Here is a 23,458-nt window from a genome sequence, read left to right on the forward strand (position 1 = left end):
ATTCTCTGCCCTGCGCCAAGTAAAGCTCCACTTGACCTCCCTCACGCTCCACGACACCTGGTGCACCATAAACCCACGGGAGAAGGACTATACATTTTTCTCATCCCCACATAACCGCTACTCGAGGCTCAACTACCTTTCCATTCACCAGACCGACCTGACATACCTCCATGATACAACTATAGAGAGTATGGTACTCTCTGACCACCACCCGATCACACTGACTTTAGAATTCCTGCAGAAGGAATCCTCTACCAAAATATGGAGGCTAGGTTTCACCCTACTGTCCAAATCTAGAGACCTCGCAGACATCACACAGATCATTAGGGACTACTTTCGACATAATGACACACCAGACGTGTCCCCCATGACTCAATGGGAAGTGCACAAATGTGTGGTATGAGGGCATCTGCTTGCCATTGTAGCCAGGAAGAAAAGAAAACACCAAGCTATTATTAAAAGCTTATTTGACAAAATAGCCTCACTGGAAGCGAAGCACAAATGCTCACTAGCAAGGAAGGTAGCGAAAGACTTAGCTGACACTAGAGCGCTCCTTTGCGAGGAGCTATTTAAAAGGGCACGAAAACGGCAAACCCTATCACAGAAGCTATTCTATGAATAGGGCAACAAAGCAGGGAGGATCTTAGCAAGATCCACACAGAAACAAACCCTTACATCTTGTCAGGACTGACAGGCAACCCATTCCAAAAACAAAGAAATCGCTAACTAATTTCAATAATTTTACAGCAAACTATATGAACTCCAAGCACATGAACATGGGTCGGTGGACAAGACCACACACGCAAATGTCATTTCTTAACTATGTATAGCCCACAGGTGCTTTTGACTGAGAATAGACAAGCCCTGGAAGCTCCGCTCTCAGAGGAGGAGTGGGAGGAGGCCTTGAAGGCTACAAAGCCCGGCAAAAGTCTGGGGTCGGACAGCTTCTTGGTACAATACTACAAAAGCTTTGTGGATCTCCTAGTCCCGGGATTTCTCAAGGCCTTCAATGCCCTTTCCCACACTCCCTGCAATTCAGGAAGCCTTTTAGAGGCATATATCTCGCTAATTCCTAAAGAAAAAAAAGATCCCACTGTTGTAGCCAACTATCTACCCATTTCCGTTTTAAATGAGGATGTCAAATTGTTTGCCAAGATCCTGGCCACTCGACTGACTTACCATGTACCTGCATGGGTAGGTCTGGACCTAGTTGGTTTTGTCCCTGGAAGAGAAGCCAGGGACAACTCCATTAAGGCCCTCAGTTTGCATCACTGGCTTACCTCTACTCAGTGTGAAGGCTGCTTTTTAGCTATGGACGTGGAGAAGGCGTTCAACAGGGTGGCCTGGGACTACATGGACGCAGTCATAGAAAACCTGGGACTTTGCCTTTATCAGGGCGCTATATAATAAGCCCAGGACTAGCGTCCGGGTTAATGGCCACCTGTCGGACGCCTTCCTCATCCAGAATGGGACCAAACAGGGGTGCCCCCTGGCCCCCATACTGTATATCTTCACTCTAGAACCCCTCCTTCATTGCATTCCAGAAAACCCGAATATCAAAAGGTATAGAAGCACACCAACGGGAATATAAGATTGCCACCTTTGCAAATGATATCCTGCTTTTCCTCTCGTCCCCGTTAACATCCCTTCCCAAATGAATGCCGGTTATAGAACAATTTACAACTATCTTGAACCTAAAGATCAACTATTCAAAAACCTTCACGCTAAACATATCACTACCCCCTACGGTAATTCAACTATGTCAGAACAACTTCCCATTTCACTGGAAAGCAGATGCCCTTGCCTATCTAGGTATGAAACTCCCCAGTAAGCTTAAAGACTTAGTAAGCAGAATTGAGATCTATACAGTGGGATCTCAATAGATGAGAAGCCCCACCTTATCATGGTTTGGTCTGACTGGAATTCTCAATATAACAGTACTCCCTTGTTTAGTATATAAACTCCAAACTGTCCTGATCCATTTGCCACCCTCTTTCTTTGCAACCTACACGAGGATGAGTAGGGCCTTTCTCTGGGTAACCAAGACAGCACATATTGGATGAGCAAAATTAGTACTGCCCAAAACAGGAGGCAGAATAGGCCTCCAGGACCTGCATAGGTATTACTGGTCGGTACACTTGACCCGAGTAGTAGACTGGAGGCTTCAAAAACAACACAAGGGCTGGGTATTGCTAGAACAGCTTGTATAATAACCCTTTGTTGTGTATCCTCATTTCTACTTGTAATCATATGGGGGGTCATGCCTGCCACTGGCTCTGTTCCTCCTTCTTTTGTGGTCCATGCATTTCGCTTGGTTTAACACCGTAATTAACCCTTTACACTCCAGAAGAGCATTATTTGTCAACACAAAACATGTTGAACACAGCACTGTCTGCCTAGTGTGAGGAGACGCATCCCTCCACAGAGATAGCCCCCGCTATATTATTTGTCCTTGGTGATTGTATTTGTTTCATTATATATGTGCCAGTGTCAATACTTTTGGAGGCTCCCTACCTGTATACAGGGGGTGTGTATGCTCACCAACTAGTTTGGGTTAATACTATCTAATGGTTTTAATTTGTTTTTAATCCATTTTCTAAAAAAATACCATATTTACATATACATAAGATTTTGTGTGTTCGATACGATGCCAAAAAAGTCCCATTTTCTCTGGTCTCTATTTTGTTCTGTACTCTTTGCAAATGACTCATATATTGGTAGCCCATAGCATGGATATAGTGTGTCCAGTAACAGGGAATTGGTATATGTATTGTCTGATAAACTTGAAGGAAACTTTTATTGGGAACAATACAAAGCCTGCAATTCTCCATCATCTTCTGAAGAAGATGTCAAAAAAATGTCAAAGCTTAAACTGACTATGAAGGGCAGAACTTTTTTTTTTTTTTTTTTAGCTTTTCTATGGATCCCTTTGAAGTCTTGGGCTCTGAGAAGCATGGTTGGGACAAAAGGGGGGGGGGGGGGGAAGGAGGGGCAGCATTTCTATGCAGGGAAGTGCTCTGAAAAGAGGCTGCTTGTAGGCAGCTGTGGTGCAGAGCAGCCTAGTTGGCAGCTAGAGGTAGTGGTATATTCTTATTTTTAATGCCTATTTGATATGTTATGTGTACACATGTTCAGAGCTGTTTGGCCTCTATATTGTCTCCAGCACCATTTTGGAGAAACCTGGTGTTCTGATAAGACAAGCAAATCTCAAGAGATTTGGTGGGCCATTTTTGGGTGGATACCTGATATAAGAAAGCCCAGCCACGTTTAGTTCAGTTCACGTGTGTACACAGATAGGGAGAGTTAACCTGCTTGTCAGGGAGAGTTAGGAAAAGATAGGGAGAGTGTTCTGGCCTGTGAGGGATAGCTCAGGGTTCTTATGGAGTCCTGTATCAGCAGTCCTGACTGGATGAAAGACTCCCCATTGCGGATAATAAATCCGCTGTCCTCGCTGTGAGAGAGGGACAAGTGTATCAGATGCCTATATCCATCTGCTGAAGGAAAACCACTGTTACCGGGTAACGTGTGTGCATATCAGCCTCTACAGAAACACATTGTGTGCTTGGGTTTATACTGTGTCAGTCAGTGGAAAGTGACTATAATGCTGACGAATACAACTACTGCTTACATCAGAAGTGACTGTGCTGTGTATCTATGCCTCCATGCTTGGAGTGAAACTACTTGCATTACTGCTGTAAATACTCTTGATTAAGGGATGTGGATGTGCATATACGTGAGACTCCCTTAAATGACAACCTATTCCATGCTATATCTTACTTAGCAATTGACCAGACGACACATTCTTTTTGGAGTCAAATGGCCATAGCAGCCTTTTTTTTATTACAAACATATGACATACAAAAAAACTCTCTGAAACATAACTTAATGCATATAAATACATTTTTACAAAAAACATTATCTACCAAAATACACATCAGTAGTAAACCTTCCTGATCTAGAGGTCTTTGAAGGTAAATTATAATTTCCAACCAACTAGTTGTATCGGTACACCCATAAAAGGACCCCCGCCATGTATTACGCAAGCTCAGGGACAAACCAGCAAATTCCTTCCAGATACAACCTTCTACACACCAATGTCACCATTTAAGGGAAAGGACACCCATACCTCCATATGTGCCCAACACCCCTAAACCTCCATTATTTCTCAGCACCGCCTTCAAAGACCCCATAGACCTAGCGCCACAGCACAGGCATGTGATACCTTACGTGCGTGTCTCCCTCCACATCCTATACGCTCATTGCACGCTATCCTGCAAACCCAGCTGCCACAGGTCAATCCCAATAGCATTCAGGTGCACACCATCCGAACGCAAAAAACACGTTTCCTCCTCCAGATCCCGGTGACAAACCGCCAAACCCCCATTCTGCACAAATGCACTTGGCCACCTCTTTATTAACTTTTATCCTGGCTCTGTTCAGACCTGCAACAGAGCAAGCTAAACGCTAAGCCGCCCTGGACACAATATCGGACCAGATAAAAATTGTATCGGGAAAAAGGATTGCAACCCGTAACAGGTCAAATTTGATGTCCCTAGTCAATTCCCTTGCACACCACAAACCCAGGTCATTATCCCCCACATGAAACAGAACCACATCATGGGGCTGGTCCAATCTAGCATACCTGTGCATTTCAGGAACTACCCTAGACCATAGCCTTCCCGGGACTCCAAGCCAACGTACTGTGACCTCCTCCCCGGACAAACCCAACAACCTGCCATCCCTCCTGACATCTGCCCTCCTAGCACCTCAATACACAAAGGGGTGTCCCAGGATCCAGACCAAGCAGTTTTCTGAATCTGAAAGAAAAAGAACAGAGAAATAGGGGGAGAGAGAATGGAAAAAACACATCACCCCAGTACAACATGAATTATTAGAAGCGGAGAAGAAAGGAGCCACAAACAGTACCCCCCCCCCACCCATTATGGTTCTTTAACTTACAAAAAATGGGGGCGAACGTATAATTTAAAACACGCTGATTTCCAACGTCCAATACTCTGGACCACCCTATCATCCAATCCCCACCGGACCGCCTTTGTGGCTGCCCCAATGCGGAACGAGTGCGAGGAGTAATTTTTTTGATAAATAGAAAGGGTGGTGTTGCGCTGTTCTATCACCTGATCCACAATATGGGCAATATATTTCTATGTACCTCTTCTGGCACCAATAGTCATAGATATGGAAAGGCACAAAGTAGAAATAAGGTATTATATAGAAAAATAATTGGGTATATGATGATCTAAAATATCAATCTTAATGATGCTAATGAGCGTGCTCCGTGACAGAAGTATTATACAGCCAGTGAAAAAAATAGCATAAGTATAAAATCGTTAATGTAAACAATAAAGCTTATGTAAACATCCATATAAAGTGCAAAGTCAACCAATGGTAGACATGTGCAAAAGGAAAAAATTTGTTTAGTTTTGTTTCGTTTTAATTTGTTAATTCATTAATTTAGTTTAGTTATATTCGTTAACTTCCTTAAATTCGTTTTCGGATTTCGTTTAGTTTTCTACCGAATTCGAAAAATCGGCCACATTCGAAAATATTTCAACCAAATTCGAAAATATTTCTACCGGATTCGAAATGATTTCAACATGATTCGACATTATTTCAACCACATTCGAAAATATTTTGTGACCCGACTTTAGGGCCATGTATCTCAGGGTCACTTGGTGCTAGAAATTTGGATATGTTGTAGTGCTAGTACGATTGTGTTTGTATACCAAATTTGGGGTTTCTAGCTATAAGTGACCCCGAGATATGTGGCCCCAAAATCGGGTCGCAAAATGTCATTCTCTGCTCTAATAACTAATAACATTTTGCGACCCGATTTTGGGGCCACATATCTTGGGGTCACTTATAGCTAGAAACCCCAAATTTGGTATGCAAACACAATAATAGCACTACAACATATCCAAATTTGAAGTGTCTAGCACCAAGTGACCCCGAGATACATGGCCCTAAAGTCGGGTCACAAAATATTTTCGAATGAGGTTGAAAAAATGTCGAATCATGTTGAAATCATTTCGAATGCAGTTGAAATAATGTCGGATCATGTTGAAATAATTTCGCATGCATTCGAAATTATTTCAACATAATTCGACATTATTTCAACTGCATTCAAAAATATTCTGTGACCCGACTTTAGGGCCATGTATCTCGGGGTCACTTGGTGCTAGAATAAATCAATACAAATGCACACAGGTGGATACCTTATAAAATGGATCAATCCAAATTCCAAAACTAAAAATTTAAATGTTCATACATAAATCAATATAAGTATTCAGTTTATAAACAGTGCAAGAAAACATCTTAAGTGCAAGTGCTTCACTGTGCAAGTTGTGCAATCTCTGAAAAGTGACAGCATCCAGGTGTTTTTCCACTCTGTGCAAACATACGCTAGTAGGTAGTGGCCCCTTACCTTGCGGCAAGGAGATAACTGCATATAAATATAAACCCACTGGATGTTTTCAGACTCTTCTCCCCATATTCATAGATACTGGTAATAATAGATATTCACTTCTCCTTTTTTGTCTTTGTCACCAGCCCACAGGGTTGTCTGCTGTGAAATATTATATCAAGAATTGTAATTACATGCCCCTGTTAAACAGGGCCGGAAAAATTGGGCCTTAGGCACTGGTGCTGGTGCCATGACACTGTAACCTCTCCCATATAGTCTAGTTGGAGTGCAGGAATGAGCCCTGCTGCAAAGCATTGCATCAAAAATTGTATTACACACCCCTGTTAAACAGGGTGTCAGGAAATGTTCCATCCGCTGATAATATCTGTCTTTTGGCGTGCAGTACTGAGGTCCACCAGCAGGTGTCTCCTGTCAGTTTTGAGCTGTCAGGAGAGCTTTTCCCTGCTGATGTTATATCATCTTTGGGCTGCAGTACTGGTGTCCACCAGCGGATGGATCCTGGCAGTATGGAGCAGGCAGCACCTCCTGCAATCAGGTGTCACTTGAGGCCAATCGCATGCCTATAAATAGCTGGCAAGCACTCATATGTTTGCCTTGGTATTGTCCTTGTGCCCTGACCTGCTGCTTGTGATCCTGATCCTGAGCCTGATTCTGAACCTGTTCCTGCGCCCTGAACCTGTGACCCGTGGTTCTGATCCTGTTTCCCTGTCCTGGTCCCTACCCTGTCCCACCTGTTACCATCATCCCTGTCCTGCAGTCTGATCCGTCCATCCTCTCCCTGTCCTGTGTTCCTTACCCCATCTGCTGATCTCCCCATGTATGACCTTGGCCTGGCTTGTGTCTCTGATTCTGGACTGCCCTTGTTTATCTACTGATCCTCTGTGCATGACCCTGGCCTGCCTATCGTTTACGATCCTGGTATTTCCCATTTATTGTACATATCTGTCTGTTGTTGTTTGGGGGTCTCTGTTGGTTGATTTATTGCACTGTGTGGTTGTATTTATATTATTCACTTTCCTTAATAAATCATTATATTTCACTTATACACATTTGGGTTTCCTCTGTTGCAGTCCACACAGTTCTGGTCTTATCTGATACATGATAGAATACCAAGGCCATCCCTGACCAGAAGTGGCTACACAGAGGAACCATCTTGGTTCAGGTTTTTACTGAAATGAATTTAGAGGTGATTCGTTATTATGCTTTGGTGGTGTCTGAGAGTAGTGACTATCTCCGCCAGATACTGAAAGAGTGGACCAGTGATCAGCTGTTGGAAACCATTTGTTTAGCTCACTCCTGGGTTGATCAGGGCTATATGCTGTTTGGGGATGTTCAGCCGTTAATTCAAATCTGCACAGAGCTGGCCCTGCCCTGCATCCCGGGGGGCCATGATGATTTTTCTCCCCCTTTCAGTATTAATCAAGTCACATCACTGGTATGGCTTCTGGAAGATGATTCCCCTTACTTTTTTGAGCATTACACAGCCTATTCCCAACAGATGATAATAGAATGTGTTGATTCCGTACAATCCCTTGTTAGACAGGCAGTATGTAACCCGCAGTTTGTACAACCACTACTTTTAGCATGGTCTGGTATTTTGCAATCAGCCACAGTCAGCCCACAACAAACCCTCTCTGCTACCAAACACCTGCCTGCGCAAGAGTCTCTTCCTCCACCACCTATGGCATCCTCAGTTTCAGCCCAATATACTCTACTCCCCACCAAATATCAATACCCTGTTTCTTCCTGCTGCACATATCCTGCCTTTAATCCAACTGCCTCTTTCCCGTTGCCTACTATCCCTCAAGAACTTCCCCCAGCCACTGTTACCTCTTCCCTGCCATATTCCAACCCTTCTCTCCAGTCTGCTTCATCCCCTACCTATAGATCTGCCGCTACCTACAGGACTTTAGTAGCTAAATCTAAAAAGAGACGGAAGTTCTTTCCTACCCATTTGATCCTGCCAGTAACGCAACCTGCCTCCACACCAACCAACCTGCTCCAGTCTGCCTGCATGCCAGCTGAACCTGATCACCCACCTGATTCTGCCAAACATCTGCCTGCTATCCAGCCAGTGTCTCCGCCTGAAGTTCCTGTGCTTCAGTCTGATGCCTTCCAGTCTGATGTCCCGGCCTTTCAGTCTGATGCCTTTCAGTCTGATGCCTTCCAGTCTGATGTCATGGCCTTCCAGTCTGATGCCTTCCAGTCTGATGTCCCGGCCTTCCAGTCTGATGCCTTCCAGTCTGATGTCCCGGCCTTCCAGCCCGATGCCTTCCAGCCCGATGCCTTCCAGTCTGATGTCCCGTCCTTCCAGTCTGATGTCCCGTCCTTCCAGTCTGATGTGCCTGCCTTCCAGCCTGCCGTCCCGGTGCCTGCCTTCCAGCCTGCCATCCTGGTGCCTGCCTTCCAGCCTGCCGTTCCAGTGCCTGCCTTCCAGCCTGCCGTTCCAGTGCCTGCCTTCCAGCCTGCTGTGCCTCTGCCTGCCGTGCCTCTGCCTGCCTTCCAGCCTGCTGTGCCGCTGCCTGCCTTCCAGCCTGCCGTTGCCGCTGCCTGCCTTCCAGCCTGCCGTGCCGCTGCCTGCCTTCCAGCCTGCCGTGCCGCTGCCTGCCTTCCAGCCTGCCGTGCCGCTGCCTGCCTTCCAGCCTGCCGTGCCGCTGCCTGCCTTCCAGCCTGCCGTGCCGCTGCCTGCCTTCCAGCCTGCCGTGCTGCTGCCTGCCTTGCAGCCTCCCGGTCTGATGTGCCAGCCTCCCGGTCTGATGTGCCAGCCTCCCGGCCTGAGGTGTTCCTGTCTGCTGTCCAGCCTGAAGTGCCGGTGCCCGCTGTCCAGCCTGCGGTGCCCGCTGCACCAGCTTGAAGTGCCTGCTCAGCTTGCAGTGCCCGTGCCCGCTGTCCAGCTTGAAGTGCCTGCACCCACTGTCCAGCTTGAAGTGCCCGCTGTCCAGCTTGAAGCGCATGTGCCCTCTGCCCAGCTTGTGGTGCCCTCTGCCCAGCTTGATGTACCCGCTGCCCCGCTTGATGTGCCTGTGCCGGCTGCCCAGCCTGATGTGCCTGTTGCACAGTTCAAGGTGACTGCTGCCCAGTCCGACAATCCGGACCCTGCTGATGACCTGGAGCCTGCCGCCCAACCCAACGACCCGAAGCCTGCTGCCCAGTTCGATGTGCCTGCTGCTAAACCTGTTATGTCTTCAACTGCTGTCCAGCTTGAGATGCCCATTGCCTGGTTTAATATTTTAGACTGTCTTCATATCCAGCTTAATGTGACTCCACCTGCTGCCCAGCTTGATGCCATGGACTTGTCCCAGCAGCAGCTAGTTGGAGCATCCGGAGGCCGCTCCTTTGAGGGGGGGGGTACTGTCAGGAAATGTTCCATCCGCTGATAATATCTGTCTTTTGGCGTGCAGTACTGAGGTCCACCAGCAGGTGTCTCCTGTCAGTTTTGAGCTGTCAGGAGAGCTTTTCCCTGCTGATGTTATATCATCTTTGGGCTGCAGTACTGGCGTCCGCCAGCAGATGGATCCTGGCAGTATGGAGCAGGCAGCACCTCCTGCAATCAGGTGTCACTTGAGGCCAATCACATGCCTATAAATAGCTGGCAAGCACTCATATGTTTGCCTTGGTATTGTCCTTGTGCCCTGACCTGCTGCTTGTGATCCTGATCCTGATCCTGAGCCTGATTCTGAACCTGTTCCTGCGCCCTGAACCTGTGACCCATGGTTCTGATCCTGTTTCCCAGTCCTGGTCCCTACCCTGTCCCACCTGTTACCATCATCCCTGTCCTGCAGTCTGATCCGTCCATCCTCTCCCTGTCCTGTGTTCCTTACCCCATCTGCTGATCTCCCCCGTGTATGACCTTGGCCTGGCTTGTGTCTCTGATTCTGGACTGCCCTTGTTTATCTACTGATCCTCTGTGCATGACCCTGGCCTGCCTATCGTTTACAATCCTGGTATTTCCCATTTATTGTACATATCTGTCTGTTGTTGTTTGGGGGTCTCTGTTGGTTGATTTATTGCACTGTGTGGTTGTATTTATATTATTCACTTTCCTTAATAAATCATTATATTTCACTTATACACATTTGGGTTTCCTCTGTTGCAGTCCACACAGTTCTGGTCTTATCTGATACATGACACAGGGGGTGAAAACTTGGGCCTTAGGTGCTGGTGCCATAACACTGCAACCTCTCCCATATACTTTATTTGGAGTGCAGGAATGAGCCCTGCTGCAAAGCATTGCATCAAAAATTGTAATTACATTTCCCTGTTAAACAGGGGCTGAAAAACTGGGCTGGTGGCATCACCCAGAACCAAAAATGTTCTTCCAAGATATCAGCGGGATCATTGAGGAGGAAGAGGATAGTCAGTCAACATAACAGGACAGTCACTCAGCATCAGCATAGGCAGTCTTGAAGGGATGTGACATTTCAAAAAAAATTATTCGGTTACAGCTTCTGGTGCTTGGTAGCTGGTAGTGACCCAAGACTGATTCATCTTTATGAAGGTCAGTCGACCAACTGAGTCGGTGGACAGGCGCACCCTGTGATCAGTTACAAAGCCACCAGCAGCACTGAAGGTGTGTTCTGAAAGAACCCTGGATGCAGGGCAGGCCAGTAGCTCAATTGCATACTGTGCAAGCTCTGGCCAGTGATCCATCCTCAAGACCCAGTAAGCCAGAGGATTTTCGGCGGGAAAGGTGTCCAAGTCTGACCTTGACCCTAGGTATTCCTGCACCATGTAAATCAGATGCTGGCGATGGTTGCTGGAACCGATCATACCTTGGGGCTGCGGACTAAAAAATTGTCTGAACGCATCGGTCAGACAGCCACCTTCTCCACCGCTCCTTCTGTGACTGACCGAAGCCTCAGCAACACGTCCAGAACCAGGAATTTGTAACCTCCCAGTCTCTGGAAATGCGTTGCACAGATCTTTCTGCAAGGCCTCCCGGAGATGTCTCATCCTCTGCTCCCTCTGCGATGGCAAGATAAGGTCTGCAACCTTACCCTTGTACCGTGAATCGAGGAGAGTGGCCAGCCAGTAATGGTCCCTCTCCTTGATCCGAAGAATACGAGGATCCTTCGCAGTTTCAGGGAGTCAGTTTCAGAGAGGCCATGCAGCGTAGGTTAGCTGAAGCATTCGGTCCGGAGTCCTTTGGGTCACTAAGGACAACATGATCCGCAGCCACCTCCTCCCAGCCACGTAGAAGTCCATGGGTTTCTTAGGACTGTAAATCATCCCTACAAGACTGCTGCTGCTGATGCTGAGTGCCAGGCTCCACCTCCATGCTGACACAATCCTTCTCCTTGTCCTCTTCCTGTGTGATGGGTGGGAGAGCAGGAACACTGTCTGGATAAAGGGGGCCTTGAGAGGCAAGGAAGTCCTCCTTTTTCTGCCTCAAGTGCCCTGTCCATTATTTCACGCAGCATATGCTCCAACAGGTGGACAAGAGGTACCGTGTCACTGATGCATGCACTGTCACTGCTCACCATCCTTGTGGCCTCCTCAAATGGTGACAGGACAGTGCATGTATTCCTGATCATGCCCCACTGGCATGGTGAGAAAAAACCGAGCTACCTTGACAATGTCCTGGTTCTGTAGTCGCACAGGTACTCATTGATGGCCCTCTGCTGCTTATGCAGCCGCTGCAGCATGGCCAAAGTTGAGTTCCACCTGGTGGGCATGTCACATATAAGGTGGTTCTTGGGCAGGTTCAACTCCTTTTGGAGCTCAGCCAGCCGAGCACTGGCATTAAATGATCGGCAGAAATGCACACAGACTTTTCTGGCCTGCCTCAGGACATCCTGTAACCCCGTGTACCTGCCCAAGAACCGCTGCACCACCAGGTTAAGGACGTGAGCCACACAAGGCACATGGGTCAGTTGTCCCTGTCGGAGGGCTGAGAGGAGGTAGGTGCCATTGTCGCAAACCACCATTCCTGGCTTAAGCTGGCATGGTGTCAACCATCTCTCGGCCTGCCCCTGCAGAGCTGACAAAATATCTGCCCCAGTGTGACTCCTGTCCCCCAAACAAACTAGCGCAAGCACGGCATGGCATCTTTTTGCCTGCGTACTTGCGTAGCCCCTTGAACGTCTACGGAGCACCAATGGTTCAGAGGACAGAGCACTGGAAGAGGCCATGGAGGAAGGAGAAGAGGAGGGGGTGGAGGAGAGAGGTGTGTCACAACAAGTAATAGCATTTTGGAGGGGTGGTGGCGGAACAACCTCCAACACTACTGAACCTGCTGGACCATGAGTCAGCGGTAATATGCACCTTACCGCTGACTGCCCTGTCCAGCGAGGCAAGGACATTGCCTTCCACATGCCAGTAGAGAGCCGGAATCACCTTCCATGAGAAAAAGTGGCATTTGGGGACCTGCCACTGAGGAACCGCACATTGCACAAACTCACGGAAGGGGGTCGAGTCTACCAACTGAAAAGGCAGCAGTTGAAGTGCTAGCAATTTAGCCAAGCTAGCATTCAATCGCTGGGCATGTGGATGGCTGGGAGTGAACTTCTTTCGATGGTCCAGCAGCTGGGGCAGGGAAATTTGCCTGCTACAATCGGACGTGGGTGTACTGCTAGCAAAGTGCCCGCAAGTACTTGGTTGTGACACACTTAATTCTACACCTTCATTTCTCTCAATGCAGGTTTCAGAGAGGACTGAAGGTCTAGTGGGTTTGGAGATCCCAGCTGATGAGGAGCAAGGAGAGGTTCGCTTTGTTCTTTGGTGTGGGTCTTTAAGGTACGCTTGCATGGCAGGTCAACATATGTCTGGTCAAGCATGTGATGCCCAAGCGGCTGAAGTTTTGGCCACGCGAGTTAAGCTTGAGACATATGTTGCAAATAGCAGCGGTGCGATCTGATGCACTCGTCTCAAAAAAGGCCCACATCAAAGAACTTTTGGAATAACGCGCAGAGGCAGCGCCCTGCACAGGCAGAGCTCTGCGGTGTGATTCAGTCAGTGTGCCGCCCCTAAGCTGGCCCCCGGAGGGATTCCTGCCTCGTTGGAGATGTACCTCCTCCTCTCTCCTATCAGGCACCCACATGGAGTCAGTGACCTCATCATCCCCTCCCTATTCATCACTGGAGCAAACCTGGCAGTATGCTGCAGCTGGTGGAACATGACTGCCAGACTGCTGTCCTTCTTGAGCATCCCCTCTCTCTGCGCTCACGCTACTGCCTTCCTCTAGCTGGGTATCATCATCAGAGCCTTCAAAACACTGGTCATCCTCCTGGAGCACGTACCCAACACTGTGCTCAAACAGTTCGGGGGACTCCTCAGGAGGACGTGGTGGGTCTATCGAAGGAGTGACTGATGATGACATTGAGAAGAGGGAAGAAGATGCTTTGGCAGCTGCGTTGCTAGTACCCTGAGCCTGGGTGAGAGAGAATGAGGAAGATGAAGAGGACTTGGTCATCCACTCTACCAAGTCTTTGGCATGATGCGGCTCAACACGTCCAGCTGCCGAAAATAAGGACAAGTGTGTCCCATGGCCACGTGCTGATGACGATGCACCGCGTCCACGACCAGCACTGTTGGCTCTAGACACAGAACCTGCTTTCCCTCTTTTATTAGCTTGTGACTGTGTTCCTCTCCTTGTTGGCCTTCCAGACATAGTAATGGCCTGCAGGGAGATGGGAAAACCAGCAATTGGGTAGTGTATATTGAGCTGGAGGCACACAACACCCACTAACTCCTGCGTAAACTTTTTTCTAGAATACCAGCAATAAAGGGTAGATGCAGGTGTATACTGTGCTGGAGGCACACAACACCCACTAACTCCTGCAGATGCCTTAATTAAAGAAAACCAGCAATAAAGGGTAGATACAGGAGTATACTGTGCTGTGCTGTAGACACACAACACCAACTAACTACTGCAAATGCCTGTATGAGAAAACAACAGCAATAATGGTTAGATGCAGGTGTATACTGTGCTGTGATGGAGGCACACGACACCCACTACCTCCTGCAGATGCCTTTATTATAGAACACCAGCAATAAAGGGTAGATACAGGTGTATACTGTGCTGTGCTGGAGGCGCACAACACCCACTAACTCCTGCAGATGCCTTTATTATACAACACCAGCAATAAAGGGTAGATACAGGTATATACTGTGCTGGAGGCACACAACACCCACTAACTCCTGCAGATGGCTGTATTAGAGAAAACCAGCACTAAAGGGTAGATACAGGTGTATACTGTGCTGTGCTGGAGGCACACAACACCCACTAACTACTGCAGATGCCTGTATGACAGAACACCAGCAATAAAGGGTAGATACAGGTGTATACTATGCTGGAGGCACACAGCACCCACTAACTCCTGCAGATGGCTGTATTAGAGAACAGCAGAAATAAAGGGTAGATACCGGTGTATACTGTGCTGTGCTGGAGGCACACAACACCCACTAACTTCTGCAGATGCCTTTATTATAGAACACCAGCAATAAACGGTAGATACAGGTGTATACTGTGCTGGAGGCACACAACACCCACTAACTCCTGCAGATGACTGTATTAGAGAACACCAGCAATAAAGGGTAGATACAGGTGTATACTGTGCTGTGCTGGAGGCACACAACACCCACTAACTCCTGCAGATGCCTTTATTATAGAACACCAGCAATAAACGGTACCCAGAGGGCACGGGGGGAACATGTGGCAGCGATGGGATCACTGGATGGCTATAATTCTGCAATGCCGGTTCATGCGACACGTCCTCATGTCCTCATACACCCATTGGTAACTATATCTCTATATGCATGGAGACATAATTTTGCTTAATTTAAAATATTATACCTATATATATTTTTATATTGTCCAAAGTCTTTAATTAGATATTTTGACATTTCCCTAGAATATAAATCCCCCTGAAGAGACCTGAAATCGCAAGGGTCGAAATGCATCGGGGTTTTTCATGTGGATACATATGTTACGAATACAATTGGCAAACCATGCCTGTACATAGAGTTTTTTGCTATGAGTGATGTTCCATGTTTGTATTTGTCGCACTACCTATATGGATGATGTATTATTGTTCATTTGGAATTACTATTGTCTGTTAAATAAATTATTTTTTTACATCAACTATTTTCATACCAACTCTCTGCTGCTAAAAAACCCCTGGGGAAATTTCCTGTGTTTTTGTTGTATACTTATGGGTTATGCAGCTTTGGGGGCTCCCTTATTGTGTTATTTTTCCTTTTTACATAAACGGTAGATACAGGTGTATACTGTGCTGGAGGCACACAACACCCACTAACTCCTGCAGATGGCTGTATTAGAGAACACCAGCAATAAAGGGTAGATACAGGTGTATACTGCGCTGGAGGCTAAATTTCTTAACCAGTGCAAGACCTTATTAACAATATACTTCTTGGGTCCCTGGTCTTGTAAATCATACATTTTAACTTGAGGGGCGAGCCTCCTGGTCCCAGCACCCCAAATGGGGGCTAGCTGTGCCGAGCACCTGAAGACCCTACACCTCTCAGTTAAAATAACGCAAAAAATGGCCTGGTCATGGGGGGGTAAGGGAGGTCAAGCGGTTAAAAAAATGTTTGAAAAAACAAACAAAAAAAAAACAACAGACTGCTGGTTGGTGACAACCTATTCAGGTGAACCGAAAATCAGCGAATCGCTCTTTCTACCACTACAATCATCACGTACCGCGCTGAATGTTCCATCAGGCATTTTCAGCTGCTTGTAATAAAGTGTAGCTCTAACGAAGTGTATCTTCATTAGCGCTATTTAAATACTGCTCTAGCTAATGGCATTTAGATAAGAAACAATAATCTAGACATGTCCCCTAAAGATGTTTTCAGTGAAAAGTGCAAGCTCTGCATGTGATTTGGATGTGATGATGAGTGGCAATGAATGCTGAACTTGTGGAATGGGGTGCAGTGATGAGTGGTGTTCAGTAGAAGCCATGAATGGTGTGCAGTGATGAGTGGTGAGCAGTAGAAGCCATGAATGGTTTGCAGTGGCAGACTCATTGATAGCAGAGCCAGGCGCTGTCCGCCTCCCCAGTGCTGATGAGGTGTATTGATTCCCCCACTGCTCCCAGCCCAGGAGAGTGCGCACACATTGCCTGCTCAGCAAGGGATCTAGCTGAAGCATTTGCTGTCTTTCCCAGAAAGCCTTCAGCTGCAGACATCCCCGGACGGAAATGTAGTGTAGCACTTACTTTACCTCTCCCTCTCCTCTCTTGCTTTGTCTTTTACATTTCAGGCAACTCATCAGAGCTAAGGGAGTATTAGATCCAAGGCAGTCTCTGCAAGCTGCTGGCTTCTACACTTTGCTGCTTCATACAAGGTAAAGACATGCAACCGCTTGATTTATAGACCATCTGTAATGGTTCTTTTATTTTGTATCCTGGGTACCCAACTTATCTTTTTTAATACATAGGTTGCATTATGAACAATCATGAGTCTGTATTATTTGTGATTGTTTTTTTATTTTGTATCATATTTCTATAGGATGAGATCTACATTCATTCCTGGGTACTTAACTTATCTTTATGTTGCATTATGATCAATGATCAACCTGTATTATATGTGATTGATCTTTTATTTTGTATCCTATTTCTATAGGATGAGATGTAGATTCATTTCTGGGCACCCAACTTATCTTTATATTGCACAGGTTGCATTATGATTAATGATCAGCCTGTATTATTTGTGATTGATCTTTTATTTTATATCCTATTTCTATAGGATGAGACGTACACTCATTCCTGTTCACCCAACTTATCTTTATATTGCACAGGTTGCATTATGATGAATGATCAGCTTGTATTATTTGTGATTGCTCTTTTATTTTGTATCCTATTTCTATAGGATAAGATATATATATTTTTATTCCTGGGTGCCCAACTTATCTTTATATTGCACAGGTTGCATAATGATCAGCCTGTATTATTTGTGATTGATCTTTTATTTTGTATCCTATTTCTATAGGACGAGATGTACACTCATTCCTGGGCACCTAACTTATCTTTATATTGCACAGGTTGCATTATGATCAATGATCAGCCTGTTCTCTAAACTTAACAGGTTATATCCGGTTCTGTATTGATTACAATGGGGGATTCCTAGAAACCTTCATACTCTTCTAAAGGGAGGAAGCCACTTATGTCATGTTGGCAGCTGCAGAAAACCATTCCCTCCACCACTACCACCCCCCCCAGGTAGACAATAGGAAGAGGCTTTTATAGATTGCACCAGGAATAGACATAAAGGGACACTTGCCTGCAAAATGGGGCTGTCAGAATGCTGCACCGAGTGTGCTGCATAGCATTGTGCAAGGATCTGTCAGTGCCTTTGTCTGGCATCCTGATGCAGTTAACCCCTTCTCCGCAGCCCCATCTATTATGCATTGCAGGGGTTAAGCAAGGCTCGCTGCATACAGCCTAATTATCCATTTAAACTCCAGCATTGCTGGGTACAAAAAACTAAAAGGAAAGGTTGTGGGTGTTCATATTTTATTTTTTTTTAGGTTTAAGATTCATAGATTATTCTTTTGAACCTTTTAGATGGCAAGCTTTTTAAATTAGAATAAAATCTGTTCGATGAGTATAGCTTCATAATTTGCAAAGGATTAGGAGGTGAGCTGGATTATATTGACACAAATCTTTCTTTTTGTACTGTCATAGGTTGCTATTTAAAATGCTTTATTTTAGATCATTATTTAACAGCATTGCATTGTGTTATCAGTTACCTGAACTTGATGTGCTAATTAAAAGAAAATCCCTTTATTCTGATGAGCAATTAGCTTGTGGATTATCAGTGATTTTAGATATAATGGTGCTGTTAAGCATTAGAGGGTTCCTGCTGCACAGCAGTGCTTCTATGAGAGGTATTCCTGTCTAATCGGACTTGCTGGTTCCATAATTGACAAAACTGATGCGGACCCTGCGAAAATATGACTTGTAGTAAGGTCAGATGGCACTTTTTAAGTACCATGACTGGCAATTTAATAAAGGGCTATTGCATCCTTTTTATTTTGTAGTGTCCTATCACAATGTAGTGTTGCATATTACAAGCTTCTCAAGTTTGATGCAAAGACACTGCTTGCAGCACTCAAATATTATCGACACCTTTGTTTTGATATATGTTATAAATGAAATGGAAATAAACAATGAAGTAATTGTAACCTAAAAATATGATATATTAACATCAGAACTGGGATTTTTTTTTTTTTCCTTTTCATTCCCGCATAGTGCCTTTTGCTTCTGTATGCTATCCTATGTTTAAAAAAAAAAATCTATAGGGTTGATGTACAAAAAGCTAAAGCAAAGAAAATGGAGCAGAAATTGTGAAAATGCCCACAGCAGCCAATCAAATTGCTTCATTTAAAGCCCGATTCATTGTCCAGTAGCTCCAGCTGTTCCCCAATACCCATATTCTTTGGTCCAGTTATACATCAGCTTATTTGTGTTTTTTTTAGTTTTTTTTTAGACCTTAGATTGTATATACTCAGATATTTTTTGTGGCAGGAGCCGTTTTCAGGGCTTAGCTCATAATGCAGCTACCTAAGGAATAATCTTTATGGGCATGTTTGTCAGCACAATGCAGATGTTCAAATCCTTTCATATACAAACTCCTTCAAAACTTGTCATAAAGTGCCCATGCAATTTGAAATGCAGACAAATAGCTAAATATACACTTGTGATGCATTGGTGCAGGATCTTTACCCACAAAAAAATTAGTAATTGTGTTTAGCCAATCTTGTGATCCCTGCACCTCTATCCAGCAATATAGCCAGGTTGGTGGCCTCACTTTCCTTATTGTAGTTAAAGTGGCGCTATGGACATATATGATGCAGTCTATCAAGACCATTATCACAGCAGTCTATGTTTTTCTGAGTCCTCCCTGTAAAATCATTTCATTTTCTGTTGATCCTGCTGTAAGGCTAAGATCACCCAGGCATCGATAGGAAAGTAAATGATGAAAACAGAATATTAAGGCTAAAACATTAACTCTCTCCAAATGCCCCATTTGTTTTTTTTACAGGGGACATTGTGTAGAGGAAATTACGATTTTTGAGGTGCGGTTAGTTTATGGTGTGGAGTCTGGTGGTTTTCTGTGATTCTTGAGGTGCTTTTGCTACATTTATGTAGACCAGAAATCTCCAACCTTTATAAATAAAAGGCCAGTTTATTGACCTTCAGATGTTAGGGGGGGGGGGGGGGTGTGGACTGTGACGAGTGGGAGAGGAAAATGCCCTGGCATCAGTGGAAGTAAATCATACCCCATCTTTTGTTTTAGTGAGATGGATAGTGTCACTGTCTTAGTAACAGTGGGAGGAATGGCGCCCCATTGTTGGTGTCAATGGGAGGAATGGTGCCACGCCGTTAGTTTCAATGGGAGGAATAGTGCCACGCCGTTAGTGTCAATGGGAGGAATAGTGCCCCATCATTGGTATCAATGGGAAATATAGTTCTCTATTATTGGTGTCAGTGGGAGGATTAGTGCTTCATCATTGGTGTTAGTGGGAGGAATGATGCCCCATCATTGGTATCAGTGGGAAGAATAGTTCTCTATTAGTGGTGTCAGTGGGAGGATTAGTGCTCCATCATTAGTGTTAGTGGGAGGAATAGTGCCCCATCATTGGTATCAGTGGGAAGAATAGTCCTCTATTAGTGGTGTCAGTGGGAGGATTAGTGCTCCATCATTAGTGTTAGTGGGAGGAAGAGTGCCCCATCATTGGTATCAGTGGGAAGAATAGTTCTCTATTATTGGTGTCAGTGGGAGGATTAGTGCTCCATCATTGGTGTTAGTGGGAGGAATGGTGCCCAAAGGACCAGATAAAGGCAAGTGAAGGGTCACATCTGGCCCGCCGGAGTTTGGAGACTACTGTTATAGACTATAGTCTTTTTTAAAACAATATCATGGATCCTTACACTGTCACCCCACTGATGCTTTACTTGGTCCAGGGGAAGATAGTTTTGGATTCAATTGTGCAGGGGAAGAAAAGAGGTTATTGCATTGGTATAGGGGTGCATCTGATTGTCCCACAGAGATTTTCCAAAAAGTCTTTCCCCTAACCCAATGTAAAGGCTTTCTAACTTCATCCCAACTGTGCTGTAAAAACTATAGGTGTGTTTAAGGCGTGCTTCATTTGGCATGAATTTAAGTGGTTGACATGCAGCACTATCTGCCAGAGGCGTCATTTACACTTTAGTAAGAAGTGTTGGTACGTGCTATGACTTAACCACCTGGTTTTGCAGCCAGTGTGAGCAAGGCCTTAAAGTGGATCTTCACCCTTTAAATTGGCTTGCCTCCCCTCAATGTCGCCTCCCTCCCCCCCACCAGTTGCACATGTATCATGTTTTATTTTTTCTGTTTACTTGTTTGTTTGTTTTGGTAACAGTAAGTTTTGGCCCACCCACGATCCTCAGTGCCCCTGGTGCCTCGTGAGTTATGTAACGCTTATATCCCCAGAGGCCCGCACATCACCCCATTCACTAACAGAGGAGGAAGCGGGCCTGGTGACACGTCATCAGAAGTCTGCCCCAAAACCCTGAAAGGGCTGGCACTGCCTTTTGACAGCATCACAGAAAAACATGGCGGTGTGGGACACTGGGAAAGAAAAAAAATGAGGGGGGGAATTCCTCTTTAAACTCACTATATACCATGTCCAATCAGGATGCACAATCTCTTTTACTGTAGCTCTGCTAGCAACTATGTAGTACAAGGGCCTGCCTGATTGGATACATCTAAATTTGATAGTTTAGGTTTGTCCTCATATTACATAGTTTTGGTAGATCTAAAGTTGATTGTATAGAGATTGTATGGTCAAATTATAATGTGTATGGTGAATCTTATGTTGGCCACACATGGTTCGATTTTCTTATCCAGTCGATGTGTGATTTGATCAAAACGATTACACTTGAAAACAATTGAATAACCATCCAATTGATTTAGAGTAAACTTAGATCAGATTCGATCATACTGCACCTTGGGTAGTACATTATCAATCGTTTTGCATTGATTGGCAGAATTGAGACACTTTGTTCATGTATACAATTGCATTTGATTATCTAGATTATTATGATTGTAAGTTTATAGTTGTATCATAAACTAATGATTGAAATCTACTTTCCTGTGTGTAGCTTATCAAACGAATAGGTTATCGACTATAGATTGATTATTATTAATTAAAGTTTGGATGCCTAGACCAAATTTAGCATTGTCAGTGTGTATCAGTTCACTTGACCATAACTAAATATTTTCTATTTTTGACAGCAAGGATGTGAACTAGGAACACGCACAGTTGCTCATTCCTAGGTCTCTGCAGCCATGTCTATATGTTCAAGGCACAGGCCATATTGTGTGAGCACTTAACAAGCATTATTGCAGCGATGCGGCTATTAAACCTATGTGTTCTGCATGGCAGTATATCCACACAATACTGGAACAAGTGCCAAGCTCTAAATTATTTATCAGAGATTTATGAAATGAGTGGTTATTTTCTACAGAAACAAATTAGAATGTTTTGCTTTATTTTATAGTGCAAAGGTGCAAAGATGAAATCTAATCGGTTGCAGTGTGCAATTGTTCATTATAATAATCCATGTACTATAAACAATGCTGAATATAAATATAACCATACAACCCAACACCCGCCTAATTAAACCCTATTCAGAAAATCTTTACGATCATAAATACATTGGATGAGGTTAAAAGTCTCTATAGCAGTTACTATATGTGCAGTGCTGTAATTCAAGCTTACAGCTAAGAACATTTGAAACGCAATACATAATGCTGTTTTTCTTTTGCATGCGGAATATATCTGAGCTAATTGCAATGCAAGCATGGAGAATATACATTATGTGGATCAAATACAAATAGCTGACCTGGCATTCCTAGCCATGTAATTAGTCAAGCATATCGCTAATGGTGTGTGTACACAGTCAGTCAGGCCGTAATGCTTCTGGATTTGTGTTCTCTTCAGCTAGCTCTCAACTAAGTCCAGCTAATTCAAGGCAAATAACAGAACTCGTCAATCCAAGTGCTGAGCAGAAATGTCAGATTGTCTTGGGTAACGCAAAATTCCTAGTACAAGATAAAAGGTGGGGTAGTAGTCTCTAGTACAGAATTCTGCTTCATTCCAGGCACACAGCTGAGGTGAAGGGATACAAATTTGGTTATACTTTAAGCTCCATTCACACCTGAGCATACAGTAGCACAGCAACAACGTACCAAATTGTGGCACAGAACCTGGAGTGTTTGACATGCGTTTTTTGCCGCAATTGCATCGCGTTTTGTTGCTCTACAATCGCGGGAACATTGCCCCGCGTTTGAGGTACAATTAGGAAATAATGGAATTGCAAGCGTGTCCCACATTTTGCTGTGACTCTGAAATCATGGGCAGAATCGAGGCGATTCCACCCACGATTCAAATCGCCTAGGTGTGAACGGAGCCTTACTAAATGATTAATTGGGAGATACAAATGGTTGCATAGTGACCACATGCTCATGCTCATGCCTTTCTAAATGATTAATTGGGAGATACAAATGGTTGCATAGTGACCACATGCTCATGCTAGTTACTGGTCTCTGGGTATCATTTAGCAACCCCTAGTTTGAGTGAATAGGCTCTGAAAAGGACTCTTTCTATGCTTTTTTTTCCATTTGGAAGGTAACTATGATTGCTACAAAGAGATCATTTATTTTAAAAAAAAAGTCTGTCCACTCCACTGAAAGATTGTCTTTGCACCAAATGGAAATGTAAATATACACACTTGTTTCCTGTGATTTCAAACCCATTTATGTGCTTAACATCTCACTGACTATGAAGAACCTTTTGTGGGTAAGAATTTCCACAACTAGCAGAAACTTTTCTTGCAAGTAAGCGATTCTGAGGTTATCTGATGCAGTTATTAGGGTTATTAGTGTAAAATTGTTGTTGCCTAATGCAGAGGCGTAACTAGAACTTTCAGGGCCCCAGAGCAAGAAACCATGAAGGACCCTACTCGCCCCCCCCTTCCATCTGAGCCCCAGAGTTCGAGTTCTGGGAGG

At 44.9% G+C, this 23,458-nt stretch overlaps 1 protein-coding gene across 1 annotated transcript in view; it reads left to right on the forward strand.

Moving 5' to 3' along the window:
* The first annotated feature begins 16,405 nt into the window (after positions 1-16,405).
* Positions 16,406-23,458, forward strand: part of RPH3A (rabphilin 3A) — a 396,706-nt gene continuing 389,653 nt past the window's right edge. Inside the window, exon 1 of the mRNA XM_077462038.1 lies at positions 16,406-16,748. The gene's annotated coding sequence lies outside the window, so the exon portion shown is untranslated. The remainder of the gene's footprint in view (positions 16,749-23,458) is intronic.

Source organism: Lithobates pipiens, unplaced genomic scaffold (genome assembly GCF_037356315.1).
Source record: "Lithobates pipiens isolate NorthernLeopardFrog02 unplaced genomic scaffold, aLitPip1_a1.2 Scaffold_3, whole genome shotgun sequence".
Classification (NCBI taxonomy): domain Eukaryota; kingdom Metazoa; phylum Chordata; class Amphibia; order Anura; family Ranidae; genus Lithobates; species Lithobates pipiens.